The 19,162-nt window shown below is 38.8% G+C and overlaps 1 long non-coding RNA gene across 10 annotated transcripts in view; it reads right to left on the reverse strand.

Moving 5' to 3' along the window:
• LOC311265798 overlaps nucleotides 1-19,162 on the reverse strand; it is a 231,431-nt gene that overhangs the window by 165,499 nt on the left and 46,770 nt on the right. The window lies entirely within an intron of this gene.

Genomic DNA, 19,162 nt, shown 5'->3' on the forward strand with positions numbered 1-19,162 from the left:
GAGGCTGTGGAAGAATTGTCCCAAAAAAATTTCAACTCAGTGGCTCTCCAGGGAGAATTCATCAAGGTCAGTAAAACTTGCAAAGACCCCAGTTTACGGTACCTTTCAAGGGTTGGACCTTGAAACTAAACAAGTGCAACACAGGTGAATACTTTGATTAGGCACCTGTTGAAGGCCAAACAACACTGTACCTTGGAAAACCACTTGAGACAAAACCATACTGAACCATTTCCTTTTTATATCAGCAAGAGAGTGTATAACAATCGATGTTCCACCAAAACTACTCCTTTAACCTTGTCTACTAAATCATTTAAATGGCCTCACTCTGCACACATCTTCTCTGCAGCCACTATGCCTTCCAGTCAGTGGTGTAAATGAGAGTTTGATGTAAACAAACTTCCCAGGTATGCAGGGTGAAATATGGTAAGTTTGGCCCAGGGTAGCTCGACAAAACACAGAAGCAGTGTGCCCTGTGGGTGTGGTTAGACTTCAGTCCAACCAAAAATGAAAATACATAAATGAAGGGGAAAAGAAATATACAGTAATTAGAGTTTATTAAAATGCACAGTGGTGCGCTGGGATGCATTTGGGCACAGGAGAACAAGCTAGATTGGTTTTTGAGATGTTTTTAAGGGAGGTATTCAGGCACAATTGAGTGGAGTACATAACACCTAGAGCTACTTCGAAGACTACATCTGAAGCATGTTTCACAGCTGAATTAAGGCTGGTAAATGCACAGCACAGAGCAGGGAGTGGGGGAATAGATGCATTATATCAAGTCTGCTTGCAGGGCAATTCATAAAATTATGGCACCATCTTCTTGCAGAAACGGTTGGAGGGGAATACCTAATGAATGTGAAATTACACGGCAATAGTTCTCAAAAGAGCAACTATCAGGACTTGACCTCACATTAATTGTGTGCTTGGATTTATAAGCATACATGTGAACACACATTTTCACAGGGCATATTGAAGGGGTGTTTACATACACATAAATATTAATTCCCTTCATCTCTACACGCACAAACAGGGACATGTTTAAAATACCAACAGAACATCGGAACACCTCTTTTGTATTTCTTGTTTTTCTGAGACGAAGACATACTGGGCAGAATACTTTATTATGTATACTATGTAAAGGTGATACAGGATCTAAATGCCTCAAACCAAGTTCGGCATTTCTGTACTGCAGTTTCTTGTTACATATAACTACATCTATATATCTGCAATTGGCTGATATCAGCCAATATACCATCCTGGCCAAGTTATTGGTCCAACTCCGTTGACTAAAGGATATTTGACGATTAAACATTAATCAATTGAGTGCAGTTAAGATTTTAACCAATAAAAAATGTATTAACCAACAACTAGACATGGGCACAAATACATCATAAAGTGTCTTGTTACGAATTACAACTACTTGCTTACAAAATACTAATATTAGAAAATGTATTTAACTAAAATTCAAGTAATTTGTAATTTCAAAACTACAAAAATACATCTTACAAAAACTGATATTATTACACTTTAGCTACGGAAAAACATCTGACATATTTCATATGTCATTAATGATTAATCAATAATTGATTTTTAAGGCAGCTGACTATCAATTAAGGAAATTGTTTAAAATTTGCATCCCCAAAACAATCTGAATCAAAAAGTGTATGTGGGGTGGTGTTTTTACTTTCCACAACTGTGGGCTGTTTTCTCTCCTCTGAAGCTCCATCCATCAGCAGGGACCAACGCTATGAATGTAGTGCACCCAAGGGAAGGGCCTCCACTGGTGGGGACAAAAGCAGGGCTAAATCCCTACAGGGGGAAACCACGCTGCACCCAGCAAAACTGGCACAAATGTGTATTCACAGAAAAATGGTATAGCAAAGCCCCACAGATAAATTCACACAGACCACACCGCAAGCTTCATAGGAATAATCATCAAAATGCTCACATCTTTGTTTACATCTATTTATCTTTGCAGTGCTACAGCCTTCTTCTTTAAATGATCTGTCATTTCCTTTCACTGTCACTCTCTTGGTGCTTCTATCTGTCAAGTAACAGAGTCTGCAGACAGCTGTCCTGTATGTGAGCTATATCCTGTCATCATAATATAGGAGATGGATGAGCAGCGAGCATACAGTACATACTATAGAAAAGCTGTAACTGACATGACACTAAACCTTCTACGTATAAGGGCCAGTTGTTGACGCTGTGTCATTGGATAATTTTTTTTTTTGCTTTTAGCCATCAATCCCATGCCATGCCCACATGCACTCAGACACATGTAAGCACAGACTTTAAGACGAGTACAATGTTGATGGCTCCAGTAGGGCTGTCATGGGACAGATCGACCTCAAAATGGAAGACATGTTCATCAGTCTGAGGTGCACGCTAGCGCTGGCTCCAAGGTCTACCACATATTTTGAACATCACACACATGTGCAGTGCATGCGCACATAGAAACAATACTGTATATGCTCCACAAACCTCTGTTCGGATCATTTCCTCAGGCTGATAAAGTATGTTCATTACCTTGACAGAGAGAGCAGGTAATCACACCAGATTGTGCAATCCTGCGCCAAACTCGTCCCTTATAGATGACTATTATTTGATTAAAATCCATCCTTTACTATAAGAAGCCGAATCCCTCGGTGGTGGCTTATATTGGATCCCTAATAAAGTCTCAGAGGAGCACAGTCCATAATATGCACTAGGCTTGGCGAGTGTATATTACAGACCATTTCTCTTGATTGTTATTTTACTGGCATCCAATTAGAGAAATTAGGGCAGCGCTATGGCTGGCTTATCAGATAGCAACACTTTAAAGTCGACCATGGAGAAGTTCCTAATGGTTGTGTAATAGGGATATTTTCCATCGCCCGTATTTCATATTTCACACATAATGCGATATCTGCAGCAATGTTCTGTAGGTGGAAGTTTAAATGTCTAATTTCTCAAGCACAACCAATTATGTGTAAAGCTACCATGCAGAACACTTTTCACTGATGGAGCTGCCACTGTTTTTAGCCTTTTATTAGAAATTGTTAGGATGTGAAATTACAGTTGTATGAACAATTAATTGTGTTTGAACATGTTTGAATGTTTGAGTGTTTTTGTGTGAGCATTTTCCATGGCGAACACACACATTCCATATAAGGTAAAAGGAAATCTGCTCTTACAATTTCTTGAACACATGAAAGTGCACATGATGAGATTATTTTACACCTACACATATGAAGAAAAATGTACACACATGAAAGCTTGGAGCTGTTGTGTAACAGTTAATTTTATTCCCAAAGATTTCCTTCCTTCTTTCATAACTATTTGATTGATACCATTCCAGCCCATGTGCTTTTATAAAGATAGAAAGCTGCCAGTTGAGAATGAGACACTGAATACAAGCAGTAGTAATTGCCGATTGTATACTCCATTCGTTTGCCTCCCACCTACAGCGTTCCATAAGAACACATGAGTTATTTTCTCAGGAGTGTTAAGCTCTGAGACCAGCGCTCTGATTTAATATAGTTTATTCATGCCTGCGCACCGGCTCTAAAGCAGGATATTAACATCTTTTTAATTTCCCATATTAAATTTCACACGTTCAACCTTGAAGTTAATTAAAAACATTAGACACACGTGAGCTATCCCACTCTCTGTTGCTGGTGAAGCACTGTGAGGAGACACACGAGCAATACCTGACACATGCACAAACCCACACACTCATACATCTGATACAGGGGACCAACTGGCAGCATGCTGTTGCTTTAGACAGGTAATAATTTCAACAAGGGGCGTCATCTAAGGTATAGATTTAAGGGGCTAAGAGTCTACTAGGAAGGTCTGAGTGCTGCTCTCCCAGGAGAAATGTTTCCACAGCCATAAAAAGGTTGTAACCCGTGAGTTTTAAAGGTGGCAAAGGACCCACAATCAATAAATAATTTGGCTTTGTTGCTGCGAGAACTGAGTTCCTAATAAGTGTGTACATGTACAGCGATTTTGTCCCATTTTTGATATAGGCTTTTTAATAATTTTGTTAGTAAGATGTTAAAGAACAGCTTACATTATGATTTAAACTCAAAGATGTAAATCTCGTACTCTGTATCTATATTATGGATTACTTTCTAAGCACCAATCTCTCTCAGCAGACATCTGCAAGAAACCCTGAGGAAACAGTGTGTATAGAAAACAGAAATTTTAGATATAGGTCTATATAAGACTGATATACGAATTGTAAATGCAATAGGCACTGATGCTTACCTGATGCTGAACACCATTGACACTAATTTACAATTTAGAGCTTATTATTTTATGTTGAACTAGTCACACTTTTTGTTTACACTTAACCTAACCTATTTAACCTTAACCTTTATCTTAATATAGGGAGTATTCCCACTGAGATTCAAAATTGCTTTAACAGGGCAGGTCTGGCCAAGATGACAGCATAACAGTTTCACATAAAAGAGCAAACAACAAACTTCAAACAAACAACACAAAATTCTGCCCAAAAGAAATGAGCAACTAACTTAAAACAAACAGCAAATTACATCAAAAGATTCATTAACAGTATTCAGCTACAGGACATGTGAATTCAGTGGTCAAATATTTCTTAATCCTAATTTTATTTATTTTATCAAACAATCAAGTTTAAGGTCTCTGTGTAACTCAAACCAAGATGAGGGTGCAAAAACTTTAAAAGCACTTTCACCAAAGACAGTGCAATTGACGTACATCATTTATAAGAGTCAGTAGAGAACACAAATAAAGAGGCAGCAAGTGCAAAACGGCCTTATAAAGAAAGACGTGCCAATGTTTCATCATGCGGCTCTATAAGGAAGACCAACCAACTTCCTCATACAAGCTGCAGTGATGTTTGCAATTCTCACATCAGAGACTAATTGTATATAATAGAAACCCAACTTCACCTTGAGGTTTTTAGTAACAAACAAGATGTGATGTTTAAAAGAAAGTTTTTTTTTTCGAGGAAAAAACTCAGGTATTTGTAAGTTGATCCAAACGTATCACTTTTCCTTTGTTTAGTTTCATGTCCTTTCTTTTTACATCATATAGTAACATCGTTTTTGTTGTAGCTACTCCACAGTGGATTTAAGTTGTTAAGTGATGCAACAATTACCCGAGGAACTTAAGTTAATCGGATCATGTAACAGCCATCAAGTCCACAGACGTGCAGCACCATGTGCTGATGATATGTCTCGGCCACACACATTGAATTTGATGAAAACATTTAAAAATGACAGTACATTTCCAGTAAAAGAGCAATAAGCATGTACTAGCAAGGGCAGGTAAGACAACAGTCAAATATGCCACCACAATTCAAGGCTTGAGACTATTGTCATTTATTGCAGTGAAAACAAATAATAAGACATTTCCGTCTGAGCATCGTAATCGGACAATATCGACAGCAATTTACCACCATCAAACTAGAAGCATCATTATTCTTACTGAGCTCCAATACATTACTGATACACACAGCACCTTCCTCCCATCCCTCGAATTGACACAATGACCATAACTGGTACATTACGTTAAGTAATTACCACACTCTGCAGGGGTTAACACATTAGTGTGCAGCCAGTCAGCTGCCTCTAAATTTGAGTCTCCATTTTATGGTATTAACCTGTGGACCTCTGTAAGCTGTGGGTAATATGCAACCTCTAGCATGTAATGTGGTGTGTGTGTGTGTGTGGAGAACCCCATGACCTGCAGTAACAGGCCTATTAATGGCTTATCTCCAGCTGAGGCAGCCATGAGGGCAGGCCTCTGCTAGCAGACTCATCTTTGAATACTTGGTTAGTCAGTCTGAAACTCACGCATGTGGCCGTGCATATACCACTCGCTTACTCATACCACATCATATACGTACAGTATATAAGCCATGCCTATATGCATGTGCACACATCCTGACTCAGTTACAATCATCAACACATGGACCTCATACACAAAGACAGCTTATACAGCACTGATACTGTATACACCCAATCTTCATTAGCAAAGCTAAAATCATGTCATGCCCAAACCCAAGTAATGAGGCATAACAGCAAAAATTACACAAGTTCCTAGTCTCGAGAACGATAATAGAGAGATACTGTCATGAGCCTGTTGAAGTCTATGCCTGTCTTTAACAAAACAAGCTTTTAGTAAGGCTACTCTGAACAGGATTCTTGGGGCTGATCACCAGTTGCTGGAAGTAGTATTGGCAGATGCCAATCACCTCTTTCTTTACTTTATTATCATCAACATTAAAATGTTGACGAAATAATTATATTTTTTTGATCAACTCAAAGAAATAGGTTTAAAAGAAAAGGGAAAGTTGTCTGTAAACTGTAAAAAAAAAAAAAAAAAAAACGAATTAAGAAAAAATACAAAGGACAAAGAATTATGTGTCTAGGGCTACATCCAAATGTCACAAGAATTCAGCAAGAGCTGAGTGCTGTCTAAACCCACAATTCATGCAGTTCCCAAGTGGACTTTCTGCAGAATATTCAACCACATCATAATACAGAAATATATAGAAGTGTAGGCTGTTCAAGGGAATCAAAATGCATTCTTACTATTGTAGTCTTTGGGCCTGTCTGTCAGTGGCTAATATCGCAAGGGCTCAGGCTGCTAGTTAGGAGGGTGGACATTTGGATTCAGCCCCATGTTCAATCGTCTGACGTCTTTGTGCCCTGAAGTCACTACTCCACCACCTGGTCACTGCTTGTAACCTAGTTACTTCATCTCCGACTCTGACAGAAGTTTGATATAATGTGCACTGATTAAAAGTGTCTGTAACTCCAAACTCAAAGTAGTTTTACCTTCAGACTGTACTCATCTGACATACTTCAGTAAATTTATTTACTGTAAACTGGCGTTGTAACATTTAACTGCAGTTTGCTGTTTGACATTTCATGCTCCTCAAAACAGAAACTCTCATCCCTCCTTTGTGTTAAGCTCGGCTATAGCATTAAGCTATTAGCTCCGTTAGCTGTTGTCCTGCAGCATGCTACGGCATTTAAGCTGTGTGTAAAAAAACTGTACTGCGTGTTTATTCAATCTGCTTTTCAGGTGGATTTTTAAAGAGATCAATGATCAAACTACTTAGAACTAATATCAAACTGCAACAATCAGTGGCTGATCAATCGGACCATCCTTAGTTAGTCCTGGCCAACAAATATTCATAAAATCACTTTGACTAATGGCTTTCTTGATTTAATTGAGGAAATTGCTTCTCAAGTATTACTGTCATTATTACAGTAAAAACTAGAGGTTATTAAAGACCAGAGCATATTAGTGAATATCATTGTGCCACTGGAGATGTGACTATCATTTACCACTAATGACTAATAGCTCTTTTCCAATTAGAAGACCATAAAAAAGATTAACAGGCTAAAAATGTCTTCCTCTATTAAAATCCTCACTACAGATTAGTTGCTTAATCGACTAAGACAGAGCAGCAGTATTAAATTCAAAGCTTCAAAGAGTACAGGTATGTTATAAGTCAAAGAAAGAGGATGGATGTACCGTATTCACCAACTTTGGCTTTTAGCATTGCTTTCATTTGACTCTGACTCAGTGTTATTTGCATAAAGACCTGTGCTCTCTAGAGCTCCAGCAGTCTGGCTTCAGGGCAGCTCATTCCATAAAGACTGCACTCCTGGAAGTCACAGAGGGACTCTGCTGAGCTGAGCTTACAGCTACTTCATCCTTCTCCCTGGTATTCTTCCCACACTGCAGGCTGTTAACCAACAGTGTATGCTCCCATTTCCTACGACAGGGATATCTCAGGGTCTTTATGCTTACAGTTTACCTCCTGTTGAGAGGGCTGTTGCTTGCAGCTAACACACAGAGTGGCTTTCCACAGCACTGGACCCCCTGCATTGGAGTCCCTCTAGGCTCAGCCTTAAGTCACATTTTGTTGCCCTTTTTCATGCAAAAACATTTCACATCTGTCATCACCTCTCTCATGGTTTATGCTCTGTTGCCATTCTGATCACAGCCCACAGCTCCTCTCTTTTACCTGCTCTGACATGCAGGTTAAGGTGTACTTCTCTTTTTCTCGGGATGATGTCTACACATGGATTTATGCCAGCTGGTCCCCCCTCAGTCTTTGGTAAACCTTGCTGTTATTCCTTCATAGCACATACTTCTCTTGCTAAGACCTCTCTATTATCAATCCCTTCATTTCCTTCCCTCACTGCCAAAAGCTATAACACGACTCCAGACAACCAGCTGTCTTATAAGACCAACATCACAGCCAAAGTGCCATCCTGTCAATTTACTCTGTACAACACTTATCGATCCAGTTTTCACAAAAGCACAGTTCCTTGTCCAAGCTCTCACCATCTCCTTACGAGACTACAACAGCTCGCTGCTGCCAGGACTTCCAGCATGCTCTTTGCTCTCTACCCTGCAGATCAGAATTTTGTAATTCCAAGTATTGTAAAACTGAAAGTTTAAACCTTATTATAAGCAAGCTAGCAGGGCAGGAAAAAGCAAAAGAGAAATAGAAGAGTAAGAAGATGAGATTCACAGCAAACAAGCATACGAAAAAAACAAAAGAGAGAAAGAACAGTAGCATCAGCAGGGGGCATAGAGCAAAAGGCTTACTTATAATATAAAAGGAGACAGAACACATAAATAAGAAGCAAATTAGGTTGTAAGAACATAATCAACATATTCGTTCCGGCAAACGAGGCGCAATAAGGACAAAAAGAGGAAGATATGCAGTGTATAGTCTGATAGTCAACACACCCACACCTTAATTTATCACCTTGGTACTGTTGACACAGACATCAAGATGGCAAAGTGAAGTAATGAACTTGATTTGATTATATAAATATATCTAGACTGAGTGTAGAGGAGAGGTGTGATGTCACTTCTCCACAACTCAACTATAAGTTATAAAACTAAGGCTTCAGTTAGGGTTAGGGTTAGGGGTACAAGCCCATCTGTCTGTATGCAAGCCCATTTCCTTATAAATGTGTTTAAATACTACTTGCCTATTATTGTTTTTGTGTGGAAAATATGCTCCTCTGATTTCTGATTTCTGAAGAGGCTGAGGCGAAAACAGAAAAAATGCCCTAAACGGGTGAAATCATGGATACTACAGCAACAGGCTCAAGGAGCTTTCCCTCTGTTCTGTTTCTCTTCATGTGCAATGGTTCACTTAGCTGACATTCATTAACTGACTGGATTAACAGCCAGTCAGAGTGAATTCTGTCACTGACGGACAAGGGCCGACTAATGCCAACAGTGCGGGACACACCGCAAGACCTAGGGCCACAGATGCTCACCGACAGCCCTGACATTCGCAGACGGCCGACTGTCGTAGTCTCACATAGTCTTTCATTAACTGAACCTAACTGCTTTGAGTTGTCTAAATAAAAACATAATTAAATTAATCAAGCTTGAGTTGCCAGAAGTCCATATTGTAGGGAAAACAAATAAAATAGTATTTGATATTAACAGTTAAGACTTTCTTCTAACAATATGTTCAATATAACAAACATTTTCTTGTTATGTTAATGAAAAAACACATGTAATTGTATTTTCTACAAAATGTATTTGCTCGTGTGTGTGTGTGTGTGTGTGTGTGTGTGTGTCACAACTGGTAAGCTGTGGCTACCCGTCACACTTCAATGGGCTGCAGGCGACCAGCTTATCAGCTGACATCTTTTCCAGTGTGATTCATCATGTATGCCACTGGCCTGCTGCAGCCCATCACTGTGCAGCAACAAGGCCGATGTGACGCTAACGAAAACATTTGTTAGATAAAGAGTGATGAATAATAGAGAAACAAACAGTGAGTGCTGTCATGCACTGACGCATTCACAAACACACTCATACAAGCTTAAGCACTCTCGGACACAAACTCTTGCACTGTAACATTACTCATGCGAAAACATGGACATCATGTGTAAACTCATACATAAAAACTACCAGGTTTGGGTTTCTGATGAGTTGGATCTGAAAAGGTGATCCACCTAAGGACAACGATAAATCGATATATTATTAAGTTTCCCTCCACCATCTCTGGGTGTCATACACACACGCTGTGCGCTGACATTTCGATGAAGCAATAAAGCCTTGTTCCTCCAGCTGGCATCTGCAAACTCAGTGGGGAGGAGAGGTGTCTCATATCAGTTGTTAAGACTGATCATATGCACAGCACACACAAAGGTATGAGCATGTGTCACACACATGCATAGGTGCAAGCACATAAGGAGTCAAATCACACAATGCATCACAGATAGCCCACTTACGCTGGATATGAGCCAATGTTTTCATCTCACGTCTCCTTGAACTCTCCTACTGTTTTGGAAAAGCATTTGGAGAGGAAGTGAGTATTTTTAGAAAGCCAATGTGCTGCATGTTTGTGTTTTCTTTCCCTGGTGGATAAATTTGCTTTCACTCCAACTATACATATGAAGAATGCTCACAGATGCGAGAATATGTGCATCTCTTAAGTGCACACACAGACACGCACACAGATTCGCACACACACACACACACACACAGGCAAACACACAAACACAGCAGGACCCAATGCAACCTCTCCATCAAGCTGCACTGGAGGGACATGTAGCTCTTTAGGCAAGGTCACTCATTCATCATCGAAATCTCTCCCTGAGTCACCCACTCACTCACTCACTCTCTCTCACACACATACACAGCCTATTCCAAGTCTCCATGTTGTTTAGGGGCTGTTATCTTCATCAGCCCTAAGGAGCAGGGTAGCGTAGAGAAGCCGCTCCACTCATTTTTATCCCTGATATCCCTGTGCATGGGTCAACTTTTTTAATACGTTTACCAGAGCGACAGCTGTAGGTAGAGAGTTTGCGAGAATGAAAGAGAAAGAACGCAGAGAGGGGCAGAGACTAACCCACGAGACGGATATTTTGCCCTGAGGACAATAATATCAATTTAAAGTTCACCACAGCAGTGGCTCTCTGCATTGTGTTGCAGCTCCTCTCTCATCTTCTCTTTTTCCGGGTGTCACTTCATGCACTGTACCATGTTGTCAATTCATTGTGAGTGATGCTTTTCAAACTGCAGCACACATATGTGCCTCTAAATACACAGATACAAATACATATTATCTTCATTTAGCATAAAGTGTCTGACCTTGAAACACAAAAGCCCTTAAATTAACATATGTATCTGTGTTTTGACAGTCCTGCAGCCAAGATGAGTATTAAAAAAGGGCTCAGTGAGAGAAAGGTTTTAATTAATGTCTTTAATTGAAAATTAATTACCATTCACTGGAGTGGTACGAGGCTCGCCTTTCTCTCCTGCTCTGTAGCATGAAAGGAGAGAAAATTAGATGCCGAATAACAGGGGTTTAGCCATGTCCCCCGTAATGACAGGATTCATTAAAGCACTCAGCCGTGTGTGTGTGTGTGTGTGTGTGTGTGTGTGTGTGTGTGTGTGTGTGTGTGTGTGTGTGTGTCTGTCAGACAAATTGCCCAGTATTATATTCTATTCAGAGTCATTTGCTGTTACCTCCTATTATAGTCCGGCAAACAATAGAGGGGGGCGATCTCTATTTTTATTTGGGTTATTTATCCATGTTCATGTCATTATCACAATTACACTTAGAACTACTGATTATGACAATATTGATTGAAACATTGCTAATTTTCTAATCATATTTGGTCATTTTGCCTTTCAGTTTGGAAGGCAGCAACAGAGAGTGACAGGAAATGTGAGAGGAAGAAAGAAAGATATGTAACAAATGTCCCTGACTGGATCTGAACCAAGAGAATTTATATTACTTTTGACTGATTACTTTTTCAAACACTTAAATTGTTTATTCTCAAATGTATGTATTTAAACATCATCATCAGCCCATCACAAATTACAAGAGTGGAAAAGTCTTACAGTAACTTATTTAGCCAACAACCACAAGACTATTTATTTTAGAATGAAATTAAACTCAGATAAAAGCAGTTTCGCACACTGTTACGTTTTCTTTTATGGGAGAATTCCTTGAATGATTTTATTGTAGTATATCATGTCGATGATTAATTCATATTGACTGAGTAATAAAGTAGCTTAATTAACTAATTTCAACAGACATTAATGCTCATATAGTATGTATATCTACATGGACATTATCAACTTGCTATGCAAATAATTAGATTATTTAATGCTTTCTGAAATCAGGGGCAATCTAGGGCTTGTTGTCATTGTGGACAAATATGCCAATTATCTCCTCGATTAGTCAATTAAAGGGTACCTCCACGAATTTTACACAATAAAGTGTGTCTACAGGTCTTGGGGAATACCACAGAATATGTGATAAACGTAGTATAAAGCCTTTTGTAGGTCAAGAGTAAGCTGCATGTAGCGTGATAAAATGCCTCCAGTGATGTCACTCAGTGGCTGAGTTGCATTGTGGGTACTGCAGACACCGGGTTTTGAAAAGGAAGAAGAATGTGTGGAATAAAAAAAGCGATATCTCCAAAAGTGCTATTGAAGTGCAATGCTAGACTAGTGAACTGCTTTTCAAAACCTGGTGCCTACATTGCCCACAATGCAACTCAGCCATTGAGTGACATCAGTGGAGGCAATTTATCAGATTACATGCAGCTTCCTCTGGAACTACAAAAGGTTTATACTACTTTTTCACATGCAGTAGCACTCAAGACCATTTAATGAGTTTGGTCTTCACAATGTCAGAAAATGTCTATCTAACCAATCTAAACAATTTAAACTTCATGATTAAAATACATTTTCAGCTGACTGACTAATTGATTAATCGATTAATGATTTTTATTTAAATCACATATGAAGTATCATTTCAGGAATTAATCTTCATGTCCAATAATTCTCTTCTCCTGCAAAAATTAATTCATATGACGTCACAAATGGCGGAAATATATTCTAGGCTATCACTGGGTAGAGTGAGTCCATGCAGGGAATATATTATATTCTGTATAAAAGCTCATCTCCTAACATTCCCAAATCCACCATCTACCCATTAAAATTTAAAGCAGTTGATCAAGAAGGGACTCAGAGATTTGAGATGATGATCCAATAAACTGATAATCATTTATACAGCAATTTTATTTAAATATACCACAAGAGTGCAAATAAACTTTTGGTGTGATTAAAAAATCCCCTCTTGCTGTTACAGCTTCATAAGGCAGTTTTATAAATAAAATACTGGATGAAGATATTGATAATGCATACAAATTAAACCATTATCACATATTTAACTCACATTTGTTTGTTAATCATCTGAAAAACAGCATGCGGTGATCTTTCTTGTTCATTTTTGATGCGTTTTATTTCATTTGACAAGTTAATTCATAGAACCAAATTAAATTTGATTCGAAATGAAATTGGGTTACATAACGCCTCTGTACTTTAATGAATTAGTAAAACGCTTTGGCACTGATGTCCAAATACTGAATGTTAAATGATGTTCTCCATGGATTAGATAGATTTGTTTAATCGCTCTGAACATGTAAATAAGCTCTAGCTGTTGACGTCTGTGGGTAAAGGCTCAGAGAGACATTGGATTTGCAAAATGACGGTGAATGCAGATTTTGCAGCACAACCTTTTTTGCTGCAGAGGCAATGACGGCTCTTTCTGTGAGGAGGAGTTATGTTTCGTTCAGCACGGGAGAGGACTAATGGGATGGCAATCAATGTAGGTGATATTGCAGGATATGACAAACAATGCATAATGAAACAATTAGATGTAGAGGTTGTGATGGGATAAAAAAAAAAGGCCAACGGTGTCAACCATGTATTGTTTTCTAATTTTAATGTATGATTCAATTGAAATGGAGGAGCGGGATACTGTAAAGTGACAGAGCACAGCTGACTGGGGGGTTGTGCACTCTAAAAATGCAAAGTCCCCACTCAAATGCTGGAGATGAGAGTAATTGCTGGTGGTTATACTGGGCCTGGGCCTGCATTAATGGCTTCTGCTTTAATATGGCATCAAGCAAAACATAGTATCCCCTTGACATTCATTAGTCTGTTTTATACAATGTGTGTGTGCGTGGGTGGGTGTGTGTGTGTACTTCTTTCCGGGCATTCGGACTGAGAACAGCCCTGCATTTGAAAACATAGAGGGCTGTATAGCGCTTGTATCAGGTGCCTGTAAGATGATAAAATACAATCCAGGAGGGGCAGTTGGAGCAATAAATCCATGAGTTTGAAGGCTTATCAAACACAAAGGTTTATAATACTATGTGGAATGAATTTACCACTCTGGAAAGTTATCATGGCAACAATCATTTCGTCCTCAGTTGAAACAATCTCCAGGCACCAGTAGAATTACACCTTTTAAGTTAGAAAGTAATCTACCAGGACTGTGCACCACTGCTGCTTTTTGCTGGATTATGTCACACTGCTTTGTAGCAAAGGTTGAGTCTGTGCCAATGCAGTGGTCTCATTGGAATTAATGAGGGGGTTGTATTTTTTTGCTAATGTCAGTCTGAACCAGGGACATTATAACAACTGACTTTTAATGGTTAAATTAAAACTAGTCAACTAGTCTAAAAGTAAAAGGTGTGTATAATTTAATCAATGAGTTTAATGACAAAATTTGCAACAATTAATCACATTCTTCAATAACCAAATCGTATTTTAAATGCTGCTGAAATGTGAAGCACTGGATTGTGTATTATATCATTATTATTACATAACAGCTAAAGCTATAACAATCATACATAATAGCTGTCTAACATCTTATACGTTACAGATAACCAGTGTTTATAAAGCAACATTTAAGAAGACATGACATTTTAGCACAAACTAGAATGGTCCTCAGTAAAGCGCCTACGTCCCCAAGGCCCAACAGTCCCCTCTAATCCAATATCAAACTTGATAGCCCTGTATCACTCTAAATTTTAAACCACCCATAATTTACCTCAACAGTTTTGTAACAGCCAACGACGATGACAACAGAAGAATGCAAATTGATTTATAATCTCTTGTTGAGGAAGGCTAATAGGTTGATGAAAAGAGAGAGAGAAAAAAAAAAAACATATCTCAGCTGCACATTGGTTGTAGTTGCCAGTTTCTATCCCTACTTGTTACCATATGAGGGCTGAAAAAGAGACTACCCTCTATGAAAACAGCGGGATCCGCATCAAATCAAGATCCATGTATTATTCCCTAAGAATTTAATAAAAATGTTGAAAAAGCGCCCTATCCTGCAATGTTAAAGAAAGTGAGAAAAACTCCTGGATAAAATAAGAGTTTTAGTCAGTGACCGTCTTGTGTTCCTGTGGCTACAAACATAATGGGCCCATTTGTCATCCATGAGTTGGCCAAAGTATAGAATCTTTGACAGAGGTTCAAATCTGCATTTGTTTACCTAAAGAATAAACAATTAAACTTATGGCTCTTGTTGCACCTTACATTTTAAGTTGTAACCTAGCATGATCTACTCTGTGCTCAGCCCTTAATACAACCAAAATCTTACACCAGCAAATCTGTTAGTTGCAATAAAGTCACAGTCTGTGATGTAAATATTAACAAAAGAGTTGTCCTCATACCACACTTAAATTTATATTGGCAATGTTGTTGTTCTGCAACACACAGAATTGCCTTTTATATTCTGATCAGGTGAGAAGGATAAATGCTTATATTTCAATTTTAAGTCAAACTTTAAAAAAAGAAACTCTCAAATATTGTCTATTTCTTCTGTCAGGTATAAACGTTGCATAGTACAGTAGCTTCCTCATCAGCAGAAGATCCTTCAGAGTAAGTTACCTATCACTGTGTCCCTTGACCAAAACTCTCTAGACCACATTAGACAGCAGCAATTCAAATTAATGAGCAGTGTCATGCCCTAACATGAAACACTATAAAGAGAGATTTCATCATTTTGCAACGCACCCTCCCTGCCTTTCACAGTCCATCATTGTCACTGAGCAGTCTGATCAAAAAGTGTAGTGTTTGAGCGATGAGGTCGAATCCACGCACAGAAACACACTCAATTACACAGTACACCGTATGTACAGTACATGCTCGCACAAGCATTTATAGCACACTCTACAGCGTACATGAACAACAGTCACGCACAAGCACACCCTGAGAGTAATGAGCCTTTTCAAACACAGATAGGACAGTAATGTATGTTTTTGTGAAGTTGGAGAGCAGAGTAGATTAACACCACAGCAGCTTTCAAAGCAAAAGGCCATCTGGATGGCACAGAACACAGGCAGGCCTTTGTCAGTATGTGTGTATATGTAGGGGAGTTGCAGTTCCTCAGTGAGTTAGTAAAAAGGAAAGAAGCAACAGAGAGAACTTAATGTTATCTCTGTTCTATTGGCTGTATTACTATACATTTTCTCCAATTGTCAGTTATAAATGTTACTTTGTCCTGGATCACATATTTTCATAAGATTGCTCATGATTCAAATTCTATTTTACTTTGTTATGTTCTTGGCATACATATTCATGCTTACTCCCTGTGTGTACTGGATGTCCCACTTACCCACAGAGTTGAGAAACAACTCACTTTTTTGCAGTGCTTTAATTAGCCTGAAAATCATGGAGGAATGAAGGCATGTCACCTGAGATAATATGACATATTTTAGGCTCTTTATCCTTTCATGGAGACAGTCTTTTTAAAATGATTTAGAAACTCAGAGATTTTGAGAAATGTGGGCAGGTTTTTGTTCGTACCTGCCTACACATGGAAATATTGTACAGAAAGTTGAACATTTGGCTAGTTTCTCTTCTAAGAAAAGATTCAGCATTTTTAGTGTGAAATACAGAAAATCAGACAATTCATGCACACAGACACACTGTATGGGCACACAAACACACATTAGGGGCAGCAGATGCGGCAGCAGAAGTGGTAACAAGCTCGTTAGGAAGGCGGGTGACAAACGAGCCAGAGCACATTGTCCTGGCATTAGAGATGAGCAGAGGTGTGAAAATGTCACCACAAATAGCCTCTGGTCACCAAATGTCACCTCTCCACTCTACTCCACACCTCTCCCTTCCTCCTACTCTGCTCCTGTTTCCTCTTTTTCTAATCTGCCTCTCTTTCTTTTTTTTTCCATCTTCGCACCCCTTTTCGCCGAGCACTGCTCTTTTCCTCTCTGTCCTCCTCTGCTCCCCTCTCATCCTTCGACACCGCTTTCCTTTTCATCTCCCTCAAAAGGGCAGACAGGGGAAGGGAACAGAGTAAAAGAATCAGAGTTTTCTTAACTCTGCTCCTTTCCTCTCTGCCCTTCCTTAAAGTCTATCCTCCCCTTAAATTCCCCTATACTACCTTCTACTGTTGTCAGTCCATCCTTTCCATTCATCCATACATTTATTTATCAATCCATTTTCTATTAGTTTATGTGGGTTATGGTCATTGACAAAGCTTCTTTTTTTTTTTTTTTTTCACAACAATTTCCATTGTATCTGGACGCCAGACGCCCACAGTCCAACCAGAGATTTAGTCCTCGGATCAGGTATGCCATTCTTTCCAATAAAGTGGAGTGAAACAGAGATATGCTATTTCATGGAAATTCTTACTGAAATCTAGTCCACTTTCTCAGGAAAACTACCTTTGAGATTCCTGGGTTTTTAACATGCATGTTCTTATGAAGCTTGTCCTCAATCCCAACATCCCAATCTCAAATACAGCAGCCTAAAGAATGAGAACTGTCTGAGTCATACACCTCACCTTCCCTCCAGAGTCTGGAATATTTGTATCGTTTGTGACCAAGAGTCAAGAGTGATTTGTTTATAAGTTACGTTACGTAAGAAAGTTAATGTACGTAAACGACATAATTTACATCACTTACTTAACGTGGGTGACGTGGTTTCGTCATAATAAGAGTCTAATCTGAACCAAGTAGTTTTCTGTGCCTAAACCTAACCACGTCATAACTATTTGACAATGTTCTTAACGGTCCAAAAGTCATAATATGCCAAATTATGTGAAGGGTTTTTCAGCAAGCTTTATTTTGAAAGTCTAACTGCTTGCTGTATATTAGTATTACTGCAAACTTGATCGTGGACCCTTTATTTTGAAAGTCTAACCGGATGTGGGAGTGAGAATGTGTTGTCTTCTGCGTCTGTGTGCACTTGTGCATTCATTTAATGAAGAATATTTTCTACACTGAAACACGGTGGCCTCCTCCAGGCCACATTAAAACAACAACCCTAAATGTTGTTATTATAGTTATATAACTGGATTGCATTTTCACCTACAGTGTTTTTCCTTTCTTTCTTCATTCTTTTCATGCTAAAAATAGCACTTTACAGTTCACATGTGGGGCAATATATTTTTTAGATTAAGTGAATGAAGCAGATTGCAAAGATACAGACGGTTGAAGGAGTTGCTTAGTTCAATCAGGTTCCAGAGGGAACACATAAAGTGAAATCCGACTGTAACAATAACAGGAAAGTACCTGGAATAAGCCTGAACTTGGCAAATATAATCAAATCAGAGAAGACTACTAATACATAGTTATATGCTGTTGTGCATATGCTTTAGGATCGACGCATCTCGACTGGCAGGATGGCGACGAGCGGAGCAAGCTAAAGCTAACGTGAGTTGTTCAAAAACCTTCTTTTTAGTAAACTCCGTGTACACAAACAATGTTCTCAATGCTCGTGTTCATGTGTAGAGACCCTGGCAAAGTTTCATGTTGTGTCGAGTCTTCTTAGTGTTTAAAAAATAGCGATTTTGATGCTACCATACAGCTGCCCCTAGCATTGAAAATGATTTTGACCCGAAAACTAAAATACGGTACATCTTAAAAGTGGCTTTTTCGTCGTAATTATGCTTTTACACGAAGGTTTGACTGGGGTACATTCACAAAAATAGCCTAGGTTGCATTTTGGCGAGAGTTACACTTAAAAAACAAACGCGTGACATATATACATACTGTATATATATATAGCAGTATCATTTTAAGTCCATATTGCACAATGTTTTTACCTCGGATTGCTTCAGTCTGAGGAGTGATCATTCATCCACGCAACAGTAGGACAGGTTCATGTTGATGCTTCGGTGAAGGAAAGAAGTATCAATCATCTACTGCACATCTATCTTCTTTTTTATTTATTATACATCCTGTGCAATATATATCTGTTAAAGTGCAATTACATGCTGCTGAGTCTTATTCTTACCAAGTGCAATACATTTTTTATTATTATTGTACTTTTATCTACTTACGTGATTTCATGTGTG

Source organism: Pagrus pagrus (genome assembly GCF_965226575.1).
Source record: "Pagrus pagrus genome assembly, chromosome: 11".
NCBI classification, from domain to species: Eukaryota; Metazoa; Chordata; class Actinopteri; order Spariformes; family Sparidae; genus Pagrus; species Pagrus pagrus.